This window comes from Leopardus geoffroyi, chromosome B4 (assembly GCF_018350155.1).
Source record: "Leopardus geoffroyi isolate Oge1 chromosome B4, O.geoffroyi_Oge1_pat1.0, whole genome shotgun sequence".
Taxonomy (NCBI): domain Eukaryota; kingdom Metazoa; phylum Chordata; class Mammalia; order Carnivora; family Felidae; genus Leopardus; species Leopardus geoffroyi.
The window spans coordinates 86,271,371-86,299,229 of NC_059341.1; the positions used below are offsets into that span (position 1 = coordinate 86,271,371).

Consider the following 27,859-nt stretch of genomic DNA (forward strand, 5'->3'; position numbering starts at 1 on the left):
ACCTGGTAAACTATAAATCCTTGCTAAGCACTTCCTAGGTCTGCTGTAACAAAGTATCACAAACTAGCTGGCTAAAAACAACAGAAATGCATTCTCTGTATTTTGGAGACCTGAAGTCTGAAGTCAGAGCTTTGGCTCCTCTGGGCTTTCTTGGAAGCTTCTAGGAAAGAATCCTTCCTTTCTTTTTATACCTTCTGACAGTCCCAGGCTGTGGCAGCATAACCCCAGTCTTTGTCTCTGTCTTCACATGACATTCTTTCTGTGTCTCCGTCTTCACATGGCTGTCTTCTTATAAGGATTCCTGTCATACTGGTGTATGATTAGGAGTCCACCCTACTTCAGCATAACCTTATCTTAACTATTTACATTTGCATTCGCCCTATTTCCAAATAAGGGCATGTGCTGAGGTATTGGAGGTTAGGACTTAAATGTACTTTTTTTTTTTTTTTTGAGGGACACAGTTCAACCAATAACACTCTGCCTCTGACCCTCCCCAAAGTCATGTCCTTCCCATGTAAAAATACATTCACCCAATCCCAGTATCCTCCAAAGACTTTAACCATTCTGGCGTCAGCTCTAAGTCCACATTCTATCTAAATCAGTAAAGGGTGGGACTTGGGGTCTAGTCCCTCAGGGGCAAAATTCCTCTCCGTTTGTGGACCTGTGAAGCCTAGCAAGCAAGTCACCTGCTTCCACAATGCAAGAGGGCAGATGCAGATTAGATACTCCCCTTCAAAAAGGGAGAAATTGGAAGGACAGAAGGGTCACTGGTCTAAAGCAAGTTTGCTACTTAGCAGAGCAAATGCCATTAGGTTTTGAGGCTTGAGAACCATTCTCTGTGGCTCCATGCTCTGTCCTCTGTATTAGGCAGGGTTCTACAGAGAAAAACAAAAACTGAGAGATTAATTTTAAGGACTTGGCTTATGCAGTTACAGGTCCTGGAAAGTCTGCAATCTGCAAGGAGGCCGGCAGGCTGGAAATTTGTGTAAGAGTTGATATTTCAGTCTTGAGTCCAGAATTCACAGGGCCTGCCAGCAGGCTAGAAACTCCGACAGGATTTCTATGTTACAGTTTTGAGGTAGAATTCTTTCTTCTTTGGGAAACCTCAGTTTTTGCTCTTAAGGCCTTCAGCTGATTGGATGAAGCCCACCCATGTTGTGGAAGGTAATTTTCTTCACTTAATTAAAGTCACTTGGTTATAAATGTTGATTACCTGTGCAGAATACCTTCACAGCAGTTATCTGGACTATTGTTTGACCAAACAACAGGTCCCATAGCCTCGCCAAGTTGATACATAAAATTAACCATCACAAATAGGAAGTATATGGAGAAGCCCTTGATTTCTTTTTTTCTTTTTGCTAAGTGTTCTGTCTTTTTTTTTTTTTTTTTAATGTTTATTTATTTTTGAGACAGAGAGAGACAGAGCATGAACAGGGGAGGGGCAGAGAGAGAGGGAGACACAGAATCCGAAACAGGCTCCAAGCTGTCAGCCCAGAGCCCGACGCGGGGCTCGAACTCACGAACTGTGAGATCATGACCTGAGCCGAAGTCGGACGCTTAACCGACTGAGCCACCAAGGCGCCCCTGTCTTTTTTTTTTTTTTTTTTTTTTTTAAGATAAAAGTTGACTGGGAATTTGGACATTTTCTAGGGAAACTAATATTTCCACTTTTTATCTTTTGCCTCTTCAGCCTTCCTTCCTTCTTTTAAGTCTTTTATGACTTATTCTCAGTGTGGTATAGACTGCTGAGAAGTTGATAGAGACCTGAATCCACATATAGTGCATTTTTCTACCTCCCACCAAACCAGAGTTGTGTTAAAATGACATAACTATTCTTCTTGTAGCTTTTTATTATTTGCAGTGTGCCTCTACGTCTATTTCCTTTTGTAAATTATTTTTAAGTTTATTTGTTTTTATTTAATTTGAAAGAGAGCTGGGGAGAGAGAGAATTCCAAGCAGGCTCCACACTGTCAGCGCAGAGCCGAATGTGGGGCTTGAACTCACACGAATTGGGAGATCATGACCTGAGCCAAAATCAAAAGACAGACGCTCACCTGACTGAGCCATCCAGGTGCCCTGTCATTTTGAATTTGTCAGGCACACCAGCCTCAGGGCCCTTGCATGTGTTCTACCTTTACCAAGAATTCTTTCCTCCAGACAACTTTTTATCTTGTACTCACATCTTTTCAGATCTTCTCTTAAAAGTCACTTTCTCAGTGAGGCTCGCTCTATGCAGCACTTTCTGACTCTGAGGTTTAGACCTGCAGCAATCTACCCTCAGTTCTCCATGTCTCCCTTTTAGGTTTGATTTTACTGCAGAACGGTCGCCATCATGGGGAATGCTTCACATCTCACTTACTTGTTCCTTCTCTGCTGCCTCCTCTTTTCTACTGGAACATAAGCTCTGTAAGGGCAGGAGTATTAGTCTGTTTTGTTTATTGTTTATACCCAGTGCCTAGAATGGTGCCAAGCACACAGTACGTACATAATATAGTTACTGATTGAATAATTAAATCTTGTCTTAGTTACTTAAGTACTAATAATTTGTAGACACAGAGGAACGCCCATGTTACTCTCCCGTCCTGTTGCTCCCCTTTTCCCCTTACCTGCTTCCTGTGTGATAATGGCCTTGCTGAATTTGAAGGTTATCATTCTCATGATTTTATACTTTATATGTATTTATTTATATTTTGTTATATTTATTTATTGTATTTTATTATATTTTCTGTTCATATAGATTAAATATATTTTTTACACAGTTTTATGAGTTATCAGGCCTCGTGGTAAATAAAACCATGCATTATTTTGCCACATGCTTTATCTGAGGTGGCTCAAACACACAGCTTGCGCTCATTCAGTTTAACTCTGTATATTCCATTTTATGAATATGTATACTTTATTTTTTCCTGTTTATTTTTTTTTAATTTTTAATGTAAATTCAAGTTAGTTAACATACAGTGTAATACTAGTTTCAGGTATAGAATTTAATGATTCATCAATTATATACAACACCCAGTGTCATCACAGGTGCCTTTTTTAATACCTGTCGCCTATTTAACCAATCCCCTGCTCACTTCCTCTCCAGTAATCCTCAGTTTGTTCTCTATAGTTAAGAGACTGTTTCTGCATTGCATTTCTTTCTTTCTTTCCTTCTTTCCATGTTCATCTGTTTTGTTTCTTAAATTCCATAGTGATTACATATGGTATTTGTCTTTCTGACTGACTTATTTTGCTTAGCATAATACTCTCTAGCTCCATCCATGTCATTGTAAATGGAAGCTTTCATTCTTTTTGACAGCTGAGTAATATTCCACTGTGTGTGTGTGTGTGTGTGTGTGTGTGTGTGTGTGTGTGTGTGTGTGTATGCGCGCGCACACACCACATCTTCTTTATCCAGTCATCAGTCAATGAACATTTGGGCTCTTTCAATACTTTGGCTATTGTTGATAATGTTGCTATAAACATCAGAGTGCATGTTTCACTTCAAATTACTATTTTTGTGTCCTTTGGGTAAATACCTAGTAGTGCAATTGTTGGATTGTGTGGTAGTTCTATTTTTAACTCACTGAGGAACATCCACACATTTTCCAGAGTGGCTGCACCAGTTTGCATTCCCACCAACAGTGCAAGAGGGTTCCCCTTTCTCCACATCCTTACCAACATCTGTTGTTTCCTGAGTTGTTCATTTTAGCCATTCTGACAGCTCGGAGCTGGTATCTGTTTGTGGTTTTGAAATGTATTTCCCTGATGATGAAGGGAAATACATTCCCTTCATCCTCATCCTCATCCTCATCCTTCATCCTCAAAAAGTTGAGCATCTTTTCATGTGTCTGGTAGCCATCTGGATGTCTTCTTTGGAAAAATGTCTATTCATGTCTTATACACATTTTTTAATTAGAATATTTGTTTTTTGTGTGTTGAACTTGATAAATTCTTTATAGATTTTGGATACTAACCCTTTTTCAGATTTGTGATTTGCAAATATCTTCTCCCATTCCATCGGTTGCCTTATAGTTTTGTTGTTTCCTTTGCTGTGCAGAAGCTTTTTATTTTGATGAAGTCCCAATAGTTCATTTTTGGTTTTGCTTCCCTCGTCTCTGGAGATGTAAGAAGTTGCTATGGCTGATGTCAAAGAGGTTGCTGCCTGTGTTCTCCTCTAGGATTTTGATGGTTTCCTGTCTCACATTTAGGTTTTCATCCATTTTGTGTTTATTTTTGTGTATGTTGTAAGAAAATGGCCCAGTTTCATTTTTTACGCTTGTGCTGTCCAGTTTTCCCAACACCATTTCTTGAAGAGACTGTCTTTTTTTTCCGTTAGATATTCTTTCCTGCTTTGTTGAAGATTAATTGGCCATATAGTTGTGGATTCACTTCTGTGTTTTCTATCCCGTTCCATTGATCTATCTGTCTGTTTTTGTGCCAGCACCATACTGTTTTGATGACTACAGCTTTGTAATGTGGCTTGAAGCCCAGAATTGTTATGCCTCCAGCTTTGCTTTTCTTTTTCAAGATTGCTTTTGCTATTGGGGGCCTTTTGTAGTTTCACACAAATTTTAGGATTCTTTGTTCTGGCTTTGTGTAAAATGCTGGTGATATTTTGATAGGGATTGCATTACATGTGTAGATTGCTTTGGGTAGTATAGACATTTTAACAAGAATATACATACTTTAATTACCTATTCTTTTATTTATATACATTTAAATTGTTTCCAATTTTTAAAAACTCCTATTTACAGACAGCTATAAACATTTTTTACATGTCTTCTGCACAAACATGTTCACCTAGGAGAACTGAGGATTGTGAGATGTGCAGAGCTTCAACGAACATTTCTCAAAATGGAGAAGAGTTCCTACTGTTCCACATCCTGTGCTTGTTTGAAATCTATAGCAATCTACATGTAAGCCATGGACTAGCTTTGTTGGACTTCTGTTGCCCAGTTCTGCCTGTGTCCCATTGGCTCTAATGTCAAGAAATATTGTTCTGGTTGTGATGGGCAACGGTTTGCTTTTTTCTTCCTCCACTCAGGAGGAATTGAGGGAGGAGAAGACAGGCCTGGACTGGCACCCAGCTTACATCATTGGGCAAGTCTCTAATATCGGGTGTTGCATGGAACAGTTGCTCAAGTTCTCCCCTCTATTGTACAAAAGATGAACTTTTGCTTCATTGACCGCTTCTGGTTCCAGATTCCAGCAGACTCATGTTTTACCACAGCGTGCTCTGGTCAATGGAAATGTTTCTTGTTGTTGTTATTTGTTTATTGTTCTTCTTATCATCATCATCATCTTCATTTAGATTAGTTATTTGCTTTGATTTTCTCTTTTCAGGTTTTATTTTTCATCATCATGTACTTACAGCAGACGGGTTATATCCAAATGCAAGTTTACAGAATTATCTTGATCTTCACTTTGGGCTAAAGTTGTATAGCAAATAATTAAGACTGAAGTGTTTGGCAGTTCTGTATCACCTATTGCAGTAGGATAGATCCACTTTGTATTCTAATTCGGTGGATTGTGAAAATGGCATTGTTATATAAAACTCAGAGCCTTGCTTGTATTCTTATCTAGGGGAAGAATGTACCATCTCTGTATCAATATGGTTCTGCAAGGGTACTTTATAGTAGTCCAAGGACTTTAATTCAAAAGCAGTTTTGGATCTAGTCAGCTATTTGAATTAAAGCTTTAATAAAGTTACAGAATTCTGCACTCTGAAGCATAAAAGGGTTGACTATGACCTGGGATGTTTTGTAGACAGGAAGTTTCCATTTCTATCACCTCTATCATAAAATAACTTACAAGGCTCTTACAAAATTTAGAATTTTGAGCAGTGTAATAAGCATGTCAGGATGATTTTGCTATGTAATACTCCCATGTATAATAAAGCTAACCTGTTGCATAGAATTTTTAGCATTTTGTACCTGTAGAAGAATAGCTACCAAAAACGATGAGTTAGGTTTGGTGTAATTAATACTGAGCTATTCTTTCAGACAGTAATTGGCAATAGAGTCCGTTGTTTCTTGAGGCTACTTCTGAAATAGTCTGGTAAGACCATGTCATCAACATAGGCAGAATAAACACTGAAGATAAGAATCCGAGAACGTTGAATAAAATTAAACCTAATTCAGGAAAGTGATGCACTGTTACTTAAAGACTAGGCAAGTTGCCAGCAAATGTGGGTTTTTATTTTGCTGTTCTTGTTGTTTTTCTACTGGTAGTTCTTAGTGGTTCTTAGCAATAAAACATTTTATATTAACATTTAATCAATACATTTTCTTTTCCTTAGTGTAAGTTAAAATTATGTAGACTAAGAGGCTATCAGCAACAGTGAAAAAAATTGTAACATCCATTTCTTATCCATTACATTGAACTTACTTTCGGAAACACTTTATAAAGATGAAACTGTGTTTCCCATTCGGTGTGTTAGTTCTTCCAAGTGATTATAATTTTAGTCTGTATTGGACTTTGCTATGCTGTTTTCTGGGGCATCATTGGTTAGCTATCAGAAAGAGGGAATCGATATTATCTGTTAGTTTTACAAGTGTACTAGCATCTCTCCTCCCAAGACTCTGTGCGAAATACTCTTTAGTTTTTCTTACTTATTTTTTTAAATGTTTATTTATTTTTGAGAGAGAGTGCAAGCAGGGGAGGGACAGAGAGAGGGGGACAGAGGATGCAAAGTGAAGTAGTCTCTGTGCTGACAGCAGCGAGCGTGATGTGGGGCTCGAACCCACGAACCATTAGATCCTCACTTGAACCGAAGTTGGCCGCCCAACTAACTGAGCCACGCAAGCATCCCCACCTCCCGCCCCCTTTTTAAAATAGTCTCCATGCCCACCATGGGGCTTGAACTCACAACCCTGGTATCAAGAGTTGCATGCTCTACCAACTGAGCCAGCCTGGAGCCCCCAAAATATTCTTATTTGATTATTTTTTCTTTTCTTTTCACTTGATTGTTCATGTTCATCAATAAAGGCTCAACCAAAATGTATTTATAATCTCTTCAGGCTGGTTTGTTTGTACTTCCTAGTGCAATAGTTATTGATACAGACTTTTTTTTTCTCAACTGGAGTTTGATGAGACAGTTACTCTTAATGCCATAAGTCTTAGAATGGATTGAATTAACTTACTGTCTATACACTGAGGTACACGCTGTTTATGTAACATACTTGAGACAACTGAGAAAATAGTCACTCAAGTCATTTCTGTATTTGCTGGTTCAGATCATTGCAGTTGAGAAAAGCTGCCACAGGGTATTATTCCCCACCCCTTTAAAATTTTTTTTTATATTTATTTATTTTTTGGGAGACAGAGAAAGACAGAGTGTGAGCAGGAGAGGGGCAGAGAGAGAGGGAGTCACAGAATCCAAAGCAGGCTCCAGGCCCCGAGCTGCTAGCACAGAGCCCAATGTGGGGCACGAACTCACGAATCATGAGATCATGACCTGAGCCGAAGTCGGATGCCTAACTTTCTGAGCCACCCAGGCGCCCCTGCCCCTTTTTTTATTGTTATCTCCCAACGAATTACATACTGTGTGAATGCATGGGCTGCATCTTGTTCCATGGTTGTGTCCCTAATCTTAGCCTGTTGACCTCTTTCCGTGTAGTTTGAAAATATTTGTGAATCAAATGCTAGAATGAAGGAAGCTTCTTTTGGCAGAAGTTTGATAGTAGAACTATTTAAGGCGATCACTAATTCATGTCACAGTGTCCAAGGAGGAATATGTGGAATAGTGGTATTCCACTAATGAATCACTAATTCATGCCACAGTGTCCAAGGAGGAAGAGTGTTAGTATTTGAAAGGCCTGGTGAGGTGGGGAGAGTGGTAGTAATCTGCAATTATAATTGTCTCAGAGTCTGGTAAGACTGATCCTCAGCTATCAGGTCATTTTACTCATGAGCTAAGTTAGTCTGGATCAGCAAGAACAAAGACGGAATAAGGCCATGTGTCTCTTATTACCCAGCGGGCTACCTCAGACTCCTTTCTCGGGTAGTGATGATGGGGGTCCAGAAAACAAGAAGAAAGGAGGGACTCAAATGCACAAATGGTCTTGCAGTCTCTGTGTCATATTTGCTGTTGTTCCATTGGCCATAATGTTACAGACTGAATACTTGTGAGTTCCCCTGCTTCAGTCCATTTATTAAACTCCTCATTCCCAATGTAATGGTATTTGGAGATGAGGCCTTTGGGAAGTAACTGGGTTATGAGGGTGGGGACGAGGTCTGATGGAATTGTTACCCTTATACAAAGAGAAATCAGAAAGCTTGATATCTCTTTGCACACATGCATTAAGAAAAGGCCATGTGAGCACATAGAAGGTGGCTTTCTGCAAGCCAGAAAGAAGGTTGTCACCATAATTCGACCATGCTGGCACCCTGATGTTGGGCTTCCAGCCTCCAGAAGTGTGAAAAAATAACTTTCTGCTGTTTGAGCCACCAAGGCTATGCTATTTTATTGGGACAGCCTGTACAGACTAATACATACACAGTAAGTCACATGGCCAAGCCAAGAGTCAATGTGAAAGGGAACTATTTAGAGAGGTGGATACAGAGAGGGGAATATTTACTAGGCAATTTTGCCTTATTATCATTTTGCATCATGGTCTTTAAATAAATATGATGCATGACATAATAAAATTTATGTAGGTATTATAAATTAATGAATTATGTTTCTTTGCATATGAAACATTCTTTAAAAACTCCAAAAGCTAACCCTTTAGAAAAAATGATTTGGAGTCACACATTCTGATGTTATTCAGTGCTTATATGTCATGTAATTACTTGTTAAGTATACTTCAGGACTATTGTGTGTTTTACTAGTTTTGCAGGCTATGTGGTATCTTCCAAAGGATATGTACATGAGACCAAATGACAGTGCAGGTTACATATTCATTAAATCCACCTTCACATAATCTGTTCAAAATTTAAAATTTCTATTATTTCATTGCCAATTGACCTTGAGGCAAATTGTCAAGAAATTTATGAGGGTAACAGCATGAATATTGTGTTCTCAAGTGCCTCCTGGGTAAAATATGACTCATGGCTTTCTTGCTTCTAAAATGATTAAGCCTCAAACCTGAAGTTGACAGCAGAGTCATTGTACAGATTGATGTTCTCAATGACTAACATTTGACAGAGTTTGCTTCTGATTTATTATGCTTCTAGGTAAAAAACAATTTACCTCATTTTTTTAGTATTTTGACTATGCGCTTTCACTAATTGGATAAAAATTTCAATTTCTTTTATATTGAGGACATGTGCATTTTAAATAATCTAATCATTTTAAATTAAAGCTTTATTTTTAAAAAAGTAAAGTTTCATTGTGTTTTTAATTATGCTGACATGGTCCTGCTCTTCTTTTTAAATGGCAAGTAGCTCCTGAGATTTTTTTTTTAATTTGTACCTATCAGTAAACCTAATACTTATATGAAAAAATCTGTTTACTAGTTATTGGATTTTTGCTACAATTATCTATTTGAGTACAGCAAATGTACTTGAAAAACAATCATAGATAATTAGGTGCAGCCCTCACTAACTGAGCTTGTAATTTCTGGAAAACAGAAAACTAACAAATCATTTTTCTCTTTCTTCTCAAGGGCACTTTGTACTATTATAACGTTATAAATTTATTTTTTTAAAGAATTAAAGTGTGTCACATTGAAAAGGAAACAAAATGCAAGAAATGGAAGGAAGGAAAATAATACACATTTGCTATAGTTTTCTCATCTACTAAGAATATAAAATAACATTACTATTACTATGTATTTTCTTTATCACTGAAACATGTGTGATAAATACAAAACATTTTAAGTAACATTTACATAAATTAGAATTCATATTAATATGATAAATATCCAGAAACCTACCATTCAGCTGGAGAACTTACTAGAAACATCCCTTGAAATGACTTTATTCCCCTCCTGTTTCCTCTCCAACCTGCTCCCAAAGGAGGTAACAGTTATTCTAAACTTTGTATTGATCCACTGTGTGTGTGTTTCTCAGATTTATTGAGATATAACATTGTGTTAGTTGTTGTGTAAGATGTGTTAAGATGTAAAATGTGATTTTTTTTAAGTTTATTTATTTTGAGAGAGAGCAGGGGAGGGGCATAGAGAGAGTGAGAGGGAGAATTCCAAGCCTGCTCCACACTCTGTCAGCATGGAGTTGGACACAGGGCTCCATCTCACAAATCCTGAGCTGAAATCAAGAATTCAACACTTAACCAACTGAACCACCCAGGCGCTGCTACAATGTGATGATTTGATACATTTAAATATGGTAAAATGATTACCACAATAGGGGTAGGTTATACCTCCATCACCTCATATAATTACCATTTTTATTTTGTGGAGGGAATATTTAACATCTATTCTGTTAGTAACTCTGAAGTATATAATAAAGTTTTGTTAACTATAGTCTGTGCTCTATATTAAATCCCCAGAACTTATTCATCTTATCAGTGGACATTAGTACTCTTATTTAACATCTCCCCAATTCCCACACCCCTCAACCTCTAGCAGCCACCATTCTACTCTCCGTTTCTATGAGTTCACTGTTTTTAGATTCTGCATATGTGAGATCGTACAATGTTTTTTTTCTTTGTCTGATTTATTTCACATAGCATAATGCCCTCAAGATCCATCCATGTTGGCATCAGTAGCAGAATTTTCTTTTTCTTGTTTTTTCAATTTTTTAATGTTTATTTTTAAGGGAGAGACAGACAGACAGAGGGTGAGTTGGGGAAGGGGCAGAGGGAGAGAGGGAGACATAGAATCCGAAGCAGACTCCAGGCTTCGAGCTGTCAGCACGTAGCCCGACGTGGGGCTCAAACCCATGGACCACGAGATCATGACCTGAGCTGAAGTCGTACACTTAACCCACTGAGCCACCCAGGCATCCCCCCTTTTTTTAATGATTGAATAGTATTTCATTATCTGTCTGTATATATTTGTGTTTGTATGTATGTATGTGTATATACATATATATATACACGTGTATGTGTATGTATGTATGTATGTATATATACATATATATATACACATACATGTTGTATATCTCACATTTTGTTTATTCATTTAACCATCAATAGACACTTAGGTTGTTTCCATGTCTTGCCTATTGTGAATAGATGCTGCAGTGAACATGGGGGAGCAGATATCTCTTTGAGATAGTGATTTTATTCCCTTTGGATATATACCCAGAATTGGTATTGCTGGATCTTATGATAATTCCATTTTTAATTTTTTGAGGAATCTCCTTGCTGTTTTCCATAGTAGCTTTACTAATTTATATTCCTACCACCAGTACACCAAGATTCCCTTTCCTCTGCATCTTTGCTCATTCTTCTCTTGTTAATAATTTGCCTTCTATATCTTGACTATTGTAAATAATGCTGCAATAAACATAGGAGTACATATATCTTTTGAATTACTATTTTGTTTGTTTGTTTGTTTTCTTTGGGTAAATATCCAATAGTGGAATTACTGAATCATATGGTGATTCTATTTTAAAATTTTTGGCAATACTCCATAATGTTTTTCATAGTGGTTGCACAAATTTGCATTCCCGCCAACAGTGCAGAAGGGTTCCCTTTTCTCCACATCCTTGCCAACACTGTTGTTCCTTCTTTTTTTTTTTTTTTTTTTTTATTTTTAAAAATTTTTTAATTTGTTTATTTTAGCCTACCTGACAGGTATAAGGTGGTATTTCATTGTGGCTTTGGTTTGCATTTCCCTGATGGTTAGTGATGTTGAGCATCTTTCCATGTGTCTATTGGCCATCTGTATGCATCCTTATGTTTATTGCAGCATTATTTACAATAGCCAAGATATGAAAGCAACCAAGTGTTCATCCATAGATGAATGGATAAAGATATGGTATATATATTCAATGGATTATTACTCAGGCATAAAAAAGAATGAGATCTTGCCATTTACAACAACATGGATGGAACTAGAGGGTATAATGCTAACAGAAACAGAAATACCATATTATTTCACTCAGTGTGGAACTTAAGAAACAAAACAAATGAACAAAGAAAAAAGAGACAAAAGACAGACTCTTAAATACGAACTGGTGGTTGCCACAGGGGCCATAAGTGGGGGAATGGGTGGAACAGATAAAGGGGATTAAGAGTACACTTATCTTGATGAGCTCTGGGTATAGAATTGTTGAATTGTTACTTTATACACTTGAAGCTAATATAACTCTGCATGTTAATGACACTTCAATTAAAAAAAAAAACTTATAAAATATAATAAAAATAATAGTCCTTCTAAAGAGGTGTTATGTGATATCTCATTGTGGTTTTGTTTTGCATTGCCACAAGGATTAGTGATATTGAGTATCTTTTCATATATCTGTTGGCCATTTGTATGCCTTATTGGGAAAAATGTCTATTCAGGTCCTCTGCCAAATTTTTAATTGGAATGTGTTTTTTTGTTGTTGTTGTTTTTTGGGTTTTTTTTTTTGTTTTGTTTTTTTTGGTTTTTTTTTTTGCTTTTGAGCTATATGAGTTCTGTATATACAAGATATTAATTAACCCTTTTTTATAGAGATGGTTTGCAAATATTTTCTCCAGTTTTATAGGTTGAATTTTTATTTTATTGATTTTTTAATTTAGTTTGGTGTAGTCCTACTTTTATTTTTTGTTTTTGTTTGCTGTGCTTTAGTGTCATATCCCAAAAGTAATTGTGAAGACCAATTCAAGGAGATTTTCCCTTGTGTTTTCTTCTAAGAGTTTTAGGATTTCATTCTTATGTTTTAAGTTTTTAATCAGTTTCAGGTTATTTTTTGTGAGTGGTGTAAGATAGAGGCCCAGTCTCATTCCTTTGCATGTGATAATCCAATTATCCCAAAACTATTTATTGAAAAAGCTATCCTTTTTCCATTCAGTGTACTTGGCTTCCTTGTCAAATATTAGTGACCATATATCTGTGGATTTATTTCTGGGTTTGTGACTCTGTTATAATTGATTTATGTGTCTATTTTATGATTATACCATAATGTTTTGATTATGCTAGCTTTGTTTTACAGTTTGAAATCAGAAGTATGATGCCTTCAGGTTAGTTCTTTTTTCTCAAGATTGCTTTGGCCAGTCAGGGTGGTTCCATATGAATTTTAGGATTGTAATTTTCTATATATTAAAAAAAATGCCATTGGTATCTTGATAGGGATTGCAGTGAGTGTTTAGATTGCTTTAAAATTATTAATTCTTTTTATTTACTGCAGATATGTTTTCACTTATTTCTGTCTTCTTCAATTTCTTTCATCAAAGTCTTATAGTTTTTAGTGCACTGATCTTTCACCTCCTTGGTTTAATTTACTCCTAAGTATTTGATTGTTTTGATGTAAATGGGATTTTGTTCTTAATTTCTTTTTCAGATAGTTTACTAGTAGCATATAGAAATAACAACTGATTTCTGTGTATTGAATTTGAATCTTGATTAATTTTAAGTTTTTGGATGAATTATTTAGGATTTTCTATGTAGAAATTCATATCATCTGAAAATAGAAATAGTTTTACTTCTTTCTTTCTAATATGGGTGCCTTTTATTTCTTTTTCTTGCCTAGTAGCTCTGGCAAGGACTTCTGGTACTGTTGAATCGAAGTGGTGAGAGTGGATATCATTTTATTGTTTCTGGTCTTAGAGGAAGCTTTCAATTTTCCTCTGTTGAATATCACATTAGCTCTGGGATTATCATATGTGGTCTTTATTATGTTGAAGTACATTCATTCTATTCCTAATTTCTTGAGAGTTTTTGTCATGCAAAGATGTTGAATTTTGTTAAATGCTTTTTCTACATCTACTGAGAAGATCATATGATTTTTACATTTCATTCTCTTTATGTGGTGTATCAGATTTATTGATCTGTGTATACTGAACTATCCTTGCATGCTAGGGATAAATCCCACTTGTTCATGGTGTGTGCTATTGTATTTGTTTGCTAATGTTTTGTTGCAAATATTTACATCTATGTTCATCAGGGAATTTGATGTTTAATTTTATTTTCTTATAGTGTCCTCATCTTACTTTGGCATCAGGGTGATGCTGGTTTCATAGAATAAGTTTGGGAGTGTTTCCCCACCCAACCCCCTCTTTTTTTTTTTTTTTTTAACATTTTGGAAGCATTTGGGAAGGATTGGCATTCATTCTTTTTAAATATTTGTTAGAATTCAGTACTCAAATCATCTTGTCCTGGCCTTTTTGTTGTTGGGAAGTTTTGATTACTGAATCAATCACCTTAATTGTCATTAATCTGTTCAGATTTTCTCTTTCCTTAAGAATCAGTCATATTAGGTTGTATGTTTCTTCTAGTTTATCCTATTTGTTGGCATATAACTTTTCATAGTGGTGTCATGATCCTTTGTATTTCCGTGCTATCAGTGGTAATGTCTCTTCTTGCATTTCTGATGTAATTTAGTTGAATGTTCTTTTTTTCCTATCCTAGTCTAGCCAAAGATTTTTCAGTTTTGTTTATCTTTTCAAATAAACCAACTTTTAGTTTCATTGATCTTTTCTAATTTTTTTCTGGTCTCTAACTTATTTCTGCTCTAATCTTTGTTATTTCTTTCCTTCTGCTAACTTTGGGCTTATTTGTTCTTCTTCTTTTAGTTCCTTGAGTTTTAAAGTTAGTTTATTTCAGATCTTTCTTTTTTCTCAAGGTCAATGTTTATTGCTATAAACTTCCCTCTTGGAATTACTTTTGCTACTTCCCATAAGTTTTGGCATGTTGTGTTTCCATTTTTTTGTTGTTGTTTGTTTCAAGATATTTAAATTTTTTTAAGTTTATTTATTTATTTTGAGAGAGAGAGTGTAAGAGCAGAGGTGGGGCAGAGGGAGAGAGAATCCCAAGTAGGGTCTACACTGTCAGTGCAGGCTGAATCCCATGAACCATGAGATCATAACCTGAGCCAAAATCAAGAGTTGGATGCTTAACCGAGCCACCCAGACACCCCGCAAGATAATGTTTTTATTTCTTCTTTGACTCATTGGCTCTTGAGAAATATATTCTTTAATTGCCACATGTTGGTGAATTTTCCAATTTTTTTCCAGTTATTGCTTTCTAGTTTAATTCTATTCTGGTTGAAAAAAATACTTGGTATGATTTCAGTCTTCTTAAATTTGTTAGTACTTGTTTTGTCACCTAACATATGATCTACCCTAAAGAATGTTCTGTGTGCAATTGAGAAGAATGTGGATTTTGTTGCTGTTGGGTGGAATGCTTTGTATATGCTGTTTGGTCCATTTGGATAAAGTATATTTCAAGTCCAGTGTTTCCTGATTGATTTTCTGTCTGGATGATCTATCCATTGTGGAAAGTTGGGTATTGAAATCCTCTAATATTATTGTATTACTGTCTTTTTCTCCTCTTTAGATCTGTTAGTGTTTGCTTACTGCAGTTAGGGGGTCCATTTTTGGCTTCATATATGTATTTATAATTGTTATATCCTCTTGATGAATTGACCATTTTACCATTATATGATTTTTTCTCTTCCTAGAGTTTTTGACTTAAAATATATTTTGAGTGCTGTAAATATAGCACTCCAATTTCTTTAGATTTACATTTGTATGGAAATCTTTGTCCATTCCTTCACTCTAAGCCTATGTGGATCCTTAAAACTGAAGTGAGTCTCTTATAAGTAGCATATATTTTTTTTTTTTTTTCCATTTGGTTTTGGTGACTCCATGACTTTTGACTAAGAATTTAATCCATACATTTAAAATAATTATTGATACCATTACTAATGTCATTTTATTGTTTTAACTATTCTATAGCTCCATTATTTTTTCTTTTCATTTCTTGCTGTCTTCTTTTATGAATTGGTGAGTTTTCTTAATGGTATGCTTTAATTTCCTTCTCTTTATCTTTTGTGTATCTTCTATAGGTTTTTGCTCTGTGGTTACCATCAGGCTAACATAAAACATTTTATAGATATAATGGTCTATTTTATGCTGATAACAACCTAACTTCAATTGCATGTAAGAACTCTACTCTTTACTCCCCTTCTTTTCACAGTTTATGTCTTTAATGTCATAATTTACCTTTTTTATGTTGTATATCCATTAAATTATTATAGCTATTATTTTTAATAAATCTGCCCTTCTGTCTCCCTGGATACTGTTTTCTCATGTCTTTTCTAGATTACTACAATAGAATTTAACTACTTTGTTAAACCATCTCTTCAATCATCTTCTTCTCTACTCTATATCTAGGATTATTTTCTAAAATGGTAACTAACTAAATCATCCCCTTTCTCAAAAAGCAGAATGTAAGTCCCCAAACTCTAAGATGAATAGAATATATGCCCTTTCACCTAATTTCTCTCCAACTACATCATGATGTCATGCTGTTTTTTATTTCTGGGACATACCAACTGATATATTTTCTTGTTGTCTGTTACCACTCCCTATCCCACCAGGCCCCAATCCATCCCAGGAGTGGATCCCATTTATATTTCAAGAGTCAACTTACCCAGGTCATTGTGACTTCAACTACTCTTGAGATAATTCCTTAACTTCAGCATGTGGTCTCAGTTTTCCTCATCTTTCTCCATAGAAATCTGAATTCACCCATTTAATGATGTTTATCATACTCTGAATAGACCTACCCTATGACCCAGTAATAGCACTGCTAGGAATTTACCCAAGGGATACAGGAGTACTGATGCATAGGGGTACTTGTACCCCAATGTTTATAGCAGCACTCTCAACAATAGCCAAATTATGGAAAGAGCCTAAATGTCCATCAACTGATGAATGGATAAAGAAATTGTGGCTTATATACACAATGGAGTACTACGTGGCAATGAGAAAGAATGAAATATGGCCCTTTGTAGCAACATGGATGGAACTGGAGAGTGTGATGCTAAGTGAAATAAGCCATACAGAGAAAGATAGATACCATATGGTTTCACTCTTATGTGGATCCTGAGAAACTTAACGAAACCCATGGGGGAGGGGAAGGAAAAAAAAAAGAGGTTAGAGTGGAAGAGAGCCAAAGCATAAGAGACTCTTAAAAACTGAGAACAAACTGAGGGTTGATGGGGGGTGGGAGGGAGGGGAGGGTGGGTGATGGGTATCGAGGAGGGCACCTTTTGGGATGAGCACTGGGTGTTGTATGGAAACCAATTTGACAATAAACTTCATAATTTGAAAAAATAAAAATTAAAAAAAACGGGAAAAAAAATAGCATACTCTGTTGTAACCATCTACTTCATAATTTACCTCCTAGATGGAGTTATTTCATAGGTAAGAGACAATATTTTGTGTCCTGGTCATCTTTATATTTCTAATGCCTTGCATAAAATGAGATACCCAGTAAATGTTAAGTGAGTGAATGAATGTATCACCACAGGAAACAAGAAGATATGAAAACACAATGTTCTGTCTTGATTTCATCATGAAGGCAGACAATTAGAATGAAGGAAGAGACTTGCAAGTCTTATCTCCAGGAATGAGAACTCAGGATAGAATTCATTTTCCACTTTAATTATCATCTCAGAGACAGGCAAAATCTCTAATTAAAGACCAGCACAGTTAATACTCCAAGCTGTAAAACTTACCATATTTATCATTTTTACTATACCCATGTATTTCCCCACAGTGATGATTCATAATAACCCCCAAAACAAAGGAGTTTTCTGTCTAACTTTAGGACAGTCAAGAAATGAAAGATTTAGGGAAACTATCCCACTTTCCAGTCAAGACTACAAGAGTAGAATTTAAAAAAAGACAGAGAGGCAACAGACAAGAAGACTAGAAAACAGGCTGAGTTCCTGGGACCCACAGCCAAGAAAGAATGAAGCAGGCAGTGAGTTGATCCTTAGAGCATCCAAAGCCCTGGGGCTGAATATCACAGAAAATGGGAGCATTTTCCAATATAACGTTTTCCAGAAAACAAACGGTTAACTATGTTTGAAAAACAACTTTGAACTTCATAGGGATTATATCTAGTCTTATTTCTCTTAGACTGAGGATGAGTTATCTTGATTGCAATTAAGTTTTGTATTGAGAAGAAGTCAGGGAGAGAAGAAGGTTCTTCAACTTCTACTATTTAGAAGGAAGTGAAATAAAAATTCCTCCACATTTTGCTTCCTTTACTTCCCCTGGCTACTTTATTTGCAAGCTTGTTTTTTGTTTGTTTGTTTGTTTGTTTGTTTGTTTATCCCACCTGTGAATGATGAATCTCTATCATTATACCCTGTTTATTTTCCTTTTTACATGGTATCAGTCTGTTATTATCTTGTCTATGTTTATAACATTCTTTTTGCCTCTCTCCTCCACTAAAATACGCAACCACGGGTGGGGATTTGTTTTGTTCAGCACTGTAGCCACTGCACTTGGCATACAGTAGGCTTTCAATTCATACTTCTTGAATATGAACTGAATATGGAGTCAGGTTGATATTAATGATCCCAGTTCTTCTGACTCTTCACCTTTTACTTCTTTATAAGGACTTTGAATTCTCTGAAAAATCTTCCATCAAACATTTCTGGGAATCACATGAGATCAGAAAGAGATCAAATGAGGTTTTCCACTACTGCTTCTCACCAGTAATGCCCTCAGTGAAAACAACAACAAGAAAAACAAAACATTGCCAATGGAAAAGACCTTGTCTTCTGATGCTCAAAAGTAATTGACTACTGAGGGCCTGAAGCTGGCCAAACTTTATCTTCTGAATCTTAAAACGTCTGAATATACCAAACTTTATCTTCTGAATCTTAAAACATCAATGTGTACAGACCTTCAAAGTCTTTTGGGAAAACAGTTTTCTTGAGCTTCTGTCCCTAAACTCTGTCCATTAGAATCTGCAGACTGAGCATGGGTACCATGCCATACATCTTGTTTACTGGATTATTTTACTCTCTCCTAGGCCTCCATGCACTCTTCTCTCTGCCTTTAGCCACATAGCAAGACAAAACAACAACAACAACAACAACAACAACAACAACAGCAACAACAACAACAAAACAGAATTGTTAATTCATGCAAATAGATTCCTAGAATCATCTTCAGCTCACTAGCTCTATGAGCATAGTTTGGAACTTCAATTTTACCTGCATCAGAACAATCGTCTGTATAAACATATTGTTCTCCTTTAAATCTAGAAGTCTCCATACCTCATTACAAACATTTTCTTAAAATTAGAACTGCTCCAAAAATTGTAGAAAAGTTGTTCATAACATTTTTTGTAACCAGCGAATCTGCTGTAATCTCCTGGCTTACCAGGAGATGCATAGTAATGAGAGAGAGGTATAAGCATGGTTGGGAATGAAGAGAGATGAAGAGTGTTTCTCATTTTGTAGCCCCTTTTAAGGTCAGGTGTTACTGAACATAATATTTTAAATAGTGATTCAACCGACAGCATGTCTTAGTCTTTTATATTTGGATGGGGATCTCTGTTACAGGTTCTTTTGAGAGAGTCAGCTCTAGACATAGATGGCATCTGTGTCATTCAGGACATTTTTCCTTAGGTCCCAAAGGAGCATGGGTTAGTCAGTCTGAACTCCTCTCAAGACAGGGCTAGATTCAAAGGCATATCTATTTCCATCACTTTGATGAGTCAGCTTAGAACCAGGTAGAATTATGAGCCTCTAGGAATCCCATGATACAGCTTTATTCCCCAGGGTCCTTGGTAATACATTTTACATGTTTGACCCCAAAGAAACTGGGTGAAACTAGAAATTCTAATTAGTTTGACTAGAATCTGACTGGCTTTTACAAAGTTTTCTGTGAGGGACGCTTCCGTGGCTCAGTCGGTTAAGCTTCCGACTCTTGATTTCAGCTCAGGTCATGATCTCATGGTTCATGGGTTTGAGCCTCATGTCGGGCTCTGCACTGACAATGTAGGGCCTGCTTGGGATTCTCTCTCTCCCCCTCTCTCTGCCTTTCCCCTGCTCACACTCTCTCTCTCAAAAATAAATAAACATTAAAATTTTTTTTAATTAAAAAAAGTTTTCTGTGAGACCAAAATTTACCTAGTTTCATTTAGTTCTGTGTGAATCCCCGACCCCATTTACTGAAATAAATTGAGCCATTGAAACTAAATACATTGAGTAAATTTTGTCATTATCTGCAGATAATGATTCTAGCACCAATGTCTATTTTAGGATTGTATGAGTAACAAACTCCATGTTAGGATTTTTATGTTATTACTAAGTGCCAGTTTATATAATTGAATGTACATAAATTTCTTCATTCGAAAGGACTATAAGAAGTGAAGTACTCTAAAACACAAAAACAACCTGTGTCAAGTTTTATATATCCTGGAATGAAGTTATTTACTTAGTCTGAGGTTACGTGGTAGGTACTATAGAGAATATAATATGATTTATTCATGGTTCATGGTCTCAAGATACTTACAGTCCAGGATGGGGGATAGACGTGAATAATTTCAAAATAAGATATGGCGTAGTATAATAAAATGGCTTTCAGAGTTTAGAGAAGGTAGATTTTCCCTTCTCATAAGTTATTAGAAAGACTTCCATGATTTTATTTTAAAAGGCATCGTTTATTTGTGTGGAAGGATGGGCATTATTTCATCATGTGACTATGTAGGAGGATTGAGTAAATGAAGGGAAGGTAGACTTCTTGGGGGGAAAAAGCCCCTTTCTGCCCTAAAACAAGTCTGGGAGCTTTGTATCCTATAACTAAAGCAAACCAAAATGCATATTAACAGTGAAGACTGAGAAACTGTGAAATAAATACATCATTTAGCAGAGAATTACTCAAATCTACCTGATTACTTATATGTAAACATCCTGTGGGACAGGTATTTTATGTAATATATAGATAGAGTATTATGCAAATTTAAAACTTGAATGATAAAAATGAGCAAGAAAGATTTAGGATAGTCAAATATTGCAATGCCTTGTACTCTGCGGTACCACTGAAGTTTTGTTTTTTTTTTTAATTTTTTTTTTCAACGTTTATTTATTTTTGGGACAGAGAGAGACAGAGCATGAACGGGGGAGGGGCAGAGAGAGAGGGAGACACAGAATCGGAAACAGGCTCCAGGCTCTGAGCCATCAGCCCAGAGCCTGACGCGGGGCTCGAACTCACGGACCGCGAGATCGTGACCTGGCTGAAGTCGGACGCTTAACCGACTGCGCCACCCAGGCGCCCCAACCACTGAAGTTTTTGAGTGATGCAGTAACCCAATCTGAGGGTACTGTTGGGAGGTTAATCCTGCTGGGGAACATCAAAGGGAGGCTGGCTGTGTGAAGAGGTTATAGGAGGCAAGCATGGGAAATTGAAGATGGGACAGTCCCTTAGAGGACAATGTGAGATGAACAGGAGTGTGAACCATACTGGTCAAAGAGAAGTTAAAAGAAAGATGCATTCAAGAGCTATTAAAGAAAAGTATCCATGCGTAAGGAAGGACTTATGGATTTACAGTTTAGGACCTGACTGTTACTACAATTAACAGACTTAGGGGAATTTAACATTTCAGTGGCATATCCTTTTGAAAATGTCTAGGGAGTAGTACGAAATAAAGAACTATAACTTAGGAAAAACATAGCCACAAGGGATAGAGAATTGCTACCTCACGTGTAAAAGTGGTAACTGAATTTTTAGAGGTAGATGCTATTATGGAGAGTAGGTAAAGGAAAAAGAGAATCAACAATATGACCTTTATGAGAACCCACATAGTTGGACCTGAAGAGGAAAACTAGTCATGGAAGGGGGTAGAGTGAGGGAGTGAGATAGAAACCAAAGTCTCAAGTACAAAGTACAATTAAATATTGTTAAATACCATAGAAAATTCTGAAATGAGCGCCAGTGGTTTTGGAGATTAGGAAGTCATAGCTCGTTTTTAAGAGAAAATTTATTCAGCGAAGCTTGCAAGTGAAAGGTTCCAAGCAAGGAATTACGAGTAGATGGTGAGAAAATAGAGGTTTTAAGGGAAGATGGCTCTTGCATGAAGTTTTGAGGTAAAGATGAGAGAAATATAATGAAAGCTCAGGAAAAAAAATGGTAACTGGAGTAGGCTATGCTTTCCTGTTCTTTTTAGGCTTGAAGAGGTCAACACAGTTAGTAGGCTAAAGGAAAGAACCAGAATAGACAAATACGTTAAAAGTTAAAAATAACGCATGGAAATTATTGTTTCCAAAGCCCTTAGAAAGGTCAGAGAGATTTCCTTAACAATGATAAATAAATGAATTAGCATGAGAAAAGTGAAGGATGTCTTTTTGTCTAGAACAGAACAGGAAGAGAAGGTTTGTTTGCAGTGGAGGTTAAAGATAGGAATCCCCTTTCTGCTGTCCCCAGGTTTGGAAAGTTCTAGGGAGAAATGGTAGCAGCCTGTAGTTCCTACCTCAGCTGATTGTCTTGCTGTCAGTCAGGCTGGGATGTGTTGGACGAGCAAACTAAAAGTCAGAGAAATCTTAGCGCTGTCTTGTAAAGCAGCAAGGAGTGTAAAGAAAGCCTCAGGGTGGGGGAGCTCTTCCCTGGCTGAGGCAAATTCAGAACAAATAGGAGTGAATCGCCTGGAACAGAGTGGTACCCAGTCAGGCAGGACAGTCTCTTGAGAAGATGGGTGGATGCCAGGATCTACAAGGGAACAGCAAGGTGGAAACAAAATTAAACTAATAAAATGATTAAAGGTACAGAAATTAAATTGACCTCAAATTGCTTGGAATTATCGATATCATCCTTGCCCAGGTGGCAGCAAAATCTGAGTGAATCCTCCAGGCTTTTAGGAGAAAGCTAAGGGGGAAAAATGGATACAGCGTGCAAAGATGAAAGGGTTCTTATCATTTCATTACTCTAACTTTGTGTGGTACTAGTGTGTCGTCTGTTCTCAGATGGCTGCATTTGTTTCTGTATTTTTGTGGGATTCACAGCCTTGACTAGTACTGTAAGGAAAGGAGAAAGGGAGTGAGACGATTTTCTTTTCTCTGCGTTGGGGATGATGCTTCTTTCTGGTGACCTTCTAGAAGTGACAAGCGGGATCGAACCAATGGATTTATTTTCAGTGGCTCCTGTAGCTCTCATCTAGGTTCTATTTAACTTTGGGTTCATTTTTGTTCCAGTCAGCATCAACTTCATTATCAGCGTTCAGTGCATATCACATAACAATAACATCAGATTCTAAATACGAGGGCTTAAAATTGTGGATTCTGTGGGGCTTTACAGGGAAGTTTCCTGAGAGGATCTTCAGAGTGATTCTTGAGAATGTCATAAAATGGGATGAAAGTAATCACTTCGGCTCTGCCTCCTATTTCAGCTGGGTTTTATTGATCTTTTATAAGAAATGACTGCAGTTAACAGTCCCCACCAATGTCAGTGTCATAAAATTTATATATAAGTTAGACAAGAGGGATACCTTTTGGAATGTTTGTAAATAGTCAATTCTTATGCATTATTAATGATATTTTCAGTGACTATTTAAAATTCTATCGAACATGTTATTTTTACTGAACAATAATATGATGACATGATTCCCGTTTGGTAGTTGTATAGTACATTTTTTTTTATTTAGGGATATATAAATTGGGCAAATTTGGGAACTAAAAATATATAGCGTATGAATTGAAATATTACATAGTTTTTAAAACACTTTGAATATATCATGTGCAAGGTGCTGTTTTCGCTCTGTTTTGGAAAGATGCCTTCACGTGATTTATTTGCAACACTGAACCAAATTGTCCTGCTTTTATGGGAGCATATTCTGTTAAAGAACATGGCAATATGCTTCAATATTTTAATCCTGATCATGAAAAACCATTCAAACACATACCAACCAGGTCCTCTGAGGATCTCATATAATAATTTTTATGGAAACTAAATTGTGATTTGGGAATTGAATAAAATTCTAAGCACACTTAAGGAACTAATACTTGTCCTGTAGGAGCCTTCTTGTATTTAAGTACGTGGCCCAGTCCCCTTACATAATGAAATCCCTTCAGAGGATTCTTTCAAAAGAACTTTTCTCATTTCCAAGTTTTTGGAATCTTGGAAAACTTGCTCAAATAATGTCTATCTGTTCATTACTTATTTTCGGAGAGAAAGAAATTTGTATTTCACAAGCTAAGAGAGTCTATAAAATAGGACTATTTTTGTGTCATAGAATCAAATATAAGCTGAAAGGGACCTCAGAGGATGCCTAATCCTGCTGTCTTTTTACAAATAAGGAAACTAAGAGCCAGTGTGAATGCCACTTGCTCAAAGGGTTACAGCACTTTAGTGACATTTAATGTGATCTATGTATTCGAATTTTCCAGTGTTAGATCTCTGTATGTCACATAAAGTAAGATGCAGCATATAGGAGTCATTTTAATCACTTGATCATTTTATATTTCCAACAGACACTATTCCTTTCTATCCAGGCTGATGACAACATTTTATAATATAACCCTTTAAAATGTTTTTAAAATTATTTGATTCCAATTAGTGCAAATAAGAACATTCTCAGTTCTTTATAAGCAATGCCTCTCTAAATACACTTAATGAGAGACAATTTAAGGTTACTAGACCTTCAGAGACCAACGATTCATTTCTTTTCCACCCCTGCCCTCAACTATTTGTTAAACTGAAAGAACTTACTGGTGTCTGACTCAAGCCAGTAAGAGATTCTAAGAAAAAGCACTAAGGCTGCACCCTTGGTTTGGCCTTTTCCCGTGACCTTTTGATTCAGGTTTTGCATTGAGGCAGTGTCTTAATTTGAGAATCTTTTACCAGGCTATCTATAGGGGACAGAAATGTGTCTTACAACCCTCCAAGTCCCTGTAATACATGGATTGTCCCTTTTTCCTTTCCACCCTTGCTTGCAAGCAGATCAAATCTATTATGACCTTATTGCCTCTGCTAGTACTTATTAAATGTAGCTAGTTAAAACCAACTCATGATACCAACATTCTTTATCTAAATCTCTTGTCCCAAAATGCCAACTGCCCTGTGTGCATTTTCTGCCTTCCAAGACGCCACAGACAAATAGTTTTACCAAATATTTTGCCTCTGCTTAACATAAATTGTCATTTTTCTAATCTCTTCTAACAGGGTCCTTCCTCACAACCATCGGCCTATCCCTAAAGCCAATGCCACACATTTTAGGATTTTGTTTTACACACACCGCCTCAAATTTTGTTGTTCTATCAAACAGCTCTAATATGTTAAGGCTTATGACAATAGATATTTATTTCTTATTCATGCTACTTGGAAATATAGGTCAGCAATAGCGCCGGTTGGCTCCTGGCTAACCTTCAAACATCAGGGATCTAGGGACATGTTTTCATATTAGAAGTAAGGACTATAGGCATAGTGTCAAAACATGCAAACATATTTTAAGGTGACTCTTACTGCTTTATATCGCATTGACAAAGCATGTCCAAAGTTAGTGGGAAGGGAGTATATTTTGCTTTCAGAGAAGCAGGGCAAACATGAGTAGACCAGGACAAATAATGATGAAGAAAAAATAAAATTGTCAGTCGAATCCATTGCTAAGTGTGTAGTAAAAGAAACAACTGACAACTTGGTTAGGTTTCTAAGAGTTGCACAGCCCTTCCCTTCAAAGCCTTATAGTCCTGACTCTTGATACCATTTCCTGCATGCACTGGATAGTTAATTTTCCGTGGGCTCCAGCTTTTGTTTCCTCTTCCTAGTTTGGCAATTACCAACCGAATGTCTCCTGAAGTCTCTTGGGAAGTACAGAGCCGAAATGGGTGGAAGGCAGAAAGCCTAGGCAAGTGACAAGAAGCAAAGCAGAATTGGAACAGGCAAGATAGATAGTAGGGTGGAAAAAGGGCGGCAACGTGCACACTGCCAGTGGCTCAGGATTGCAGAGTAACATGAAGATAGTAGGAAGCGTGCAGTTCTTAACTCCGAGCGCCTTGTCCTAGAGTGAAACAAGTGCAGCAGGTAGACTTAAGGAAAGATACCCGACATGGTTGGCTTTCAGTTCATTGTCTGCAAAATGGAGACAATAGCTACTCAATAGAATTATGAGAAAATACAGGTCAAAATGTCAGGTGTCTTAATCAGTGCTGCTTACTCGTAATTTAAGAGGTAACAAGAAGTGTTGTTTACATGGGTAATTGGTAGTGGGAAAATGTAATGTATATCTAAACTGATAGATCGAGACCATCTCTGGGTATCCTCTTTGCAATACAAAAGCCTCATCATTTCATTTAGGTATAACTAAAAACAAAATCATATAAAGCAAGACAAAAGGAAACAAAAATGGAGGAAAGGTCTCTAAAAATATAGCTTCCAACTTCACTCTATTACTTACAATAACCATATTTGAATTGGTTGTGTATGAGTTAAAATTAACCTATTTTTCAAAGCAGACATAAACCCCAAAATTAGGGCAAATAATTAAATGTGTAAGATTAACTTAAAGCATTTTATATAGTAAGATATTATAATAAGTGTTATTCCAAACTAGTATAGTTAAATATATATATTTTTTACCAACCTCACCCCAAGACTATGACCTATGTGTTGTTGTTTTTTTTAAATAAATATTCATTTTTGAGAGAGAGAGAGAAAGAGCAGGACCAGGAAGGGGCAGAGAGATGGAGACACAGGATCCAAAATCCTGATGTGGGGCTCAAACTCACAAACCCTGAGCTCATGACCTGAGCTGAAGTTGGACGCTCAACTGACTAAGCCACCCAGGTGCCCTTTATGAGGTCTTTTTAAATGCATTTCTTTGGTCATATATTTTGAATTTTGCTATCATACACATTTTTAGCATCGTGTTTTCACTGAACATTATATAATACATATTTCCCTTGTTACTGCACAATTTTTGTAATTATCATTTAATGTATGTATAACAGTTTACCAAGTGAATGGCAGTGACATATGTTCAGCCACTTCCCAGCATTGGTCATTTAAGTTGTCTTTACTTTCCCCATATTATAAATACTATTACTCAAGGGTGAGAGGATGCAGGCGTTGTAGAATTGGGTCACAATTCTATTGGGGGACAAAGAGGTATGTCATAGATGGAACTTAAACAAGATTCTAAAAGGAGCATTGCTTCACAGGAAGCTTCAGCCACCTGGTGAGCAGAGGAATAAGGGAGCTTATCTTGGTGAAATGGAAGACCATGTTACTTCATGTCTCTGGCTGGGTTGATTCACCTTGCTCTGGTACTGTATCTTAATCCTGCCCTCAACAGTGTTGTATTTTATAGAAACTTCTAGGAGATTCTAGCATATTTCTCAATCTCATCCTTGGTATCAGGAGATCTTACGGATTTTTTTCTTTACTTAATTTTTTAAAATGGGCTTTGTAATAGAAAAGTGAGAAGGGTATTCTATGGCCCTGTAATCTTCCTGGAAATCTTCAGGAATTTTTTTTAACACCCCTTTCTTAGTGCCAGTTAATTACCTTCCTTTCAAATTGAGGAAAGAAACAAATACCAGAAAATCTTTGAAGACTAAATGCATAATGGAAGACCCAAAAATCTGTAAATATAATTCCATTTTGCCAGGTTGACCAGAGAATGTCACTAAAATATAAGAGGTAAAAAAGATAATGTCGGACAGCATCCTGCCCCCGGTACCGAGTTTTATCTTAGTCTGTTAAGGCTGCTGTAACAAAATACCATATACTAGGTGGCTTATAAATAACAGAAATTATTTCTCATGGGAAGTCAAAGATCAAGGTGCCAGCAGATTCAGTGTCTGGGTAGGGCCCTCTTCCTGCTTCATAGTATCCTCATTCGACAGAGGTAGCAAGGGAGCTGTCTCGGGGCCTCATTTAAAAGGGCATGAACCGTATTCATGAGAACTTCACCCTGGTGACCTAACTGCCTCCTATAGGCTCTGCCTTCAAATACCATCACCATTTGGGATTAGGTATCAACATCTGAATTTTGAGGTAACACAAGCACTCAGGTTCTAGGACCAT

General features: G+C 36.7%; 1 protein-coding gene across 6 annotated transcripts in view; it reads left to right on the top strand.

Moving 5' to 3' along the window:
- The window catches only part of SLC16A7 (solute carrier family 16 member 7), a 194,058-nt gene that overhangs the window by 63,902 nt on the left and 102,297 nt on the right, over positions 1-27,859 (top strand). For 2 of the 6 annotated variants that reach the window (XM_045465430.1, XM_045465432.1), the window contains exon 2: positions 26,992-27,096. The exons of the other annotated variants lie outside the window; for them this stretch is intronic. The gene's annotated coding sequence lies outside the window, so the exon portion shown is untranslated. The remainder of the gene's footprint in view (positions 1-26,991; positions 27,097-27,859) is intronic. 6 annotated transcript variants of the gene reach the window in all.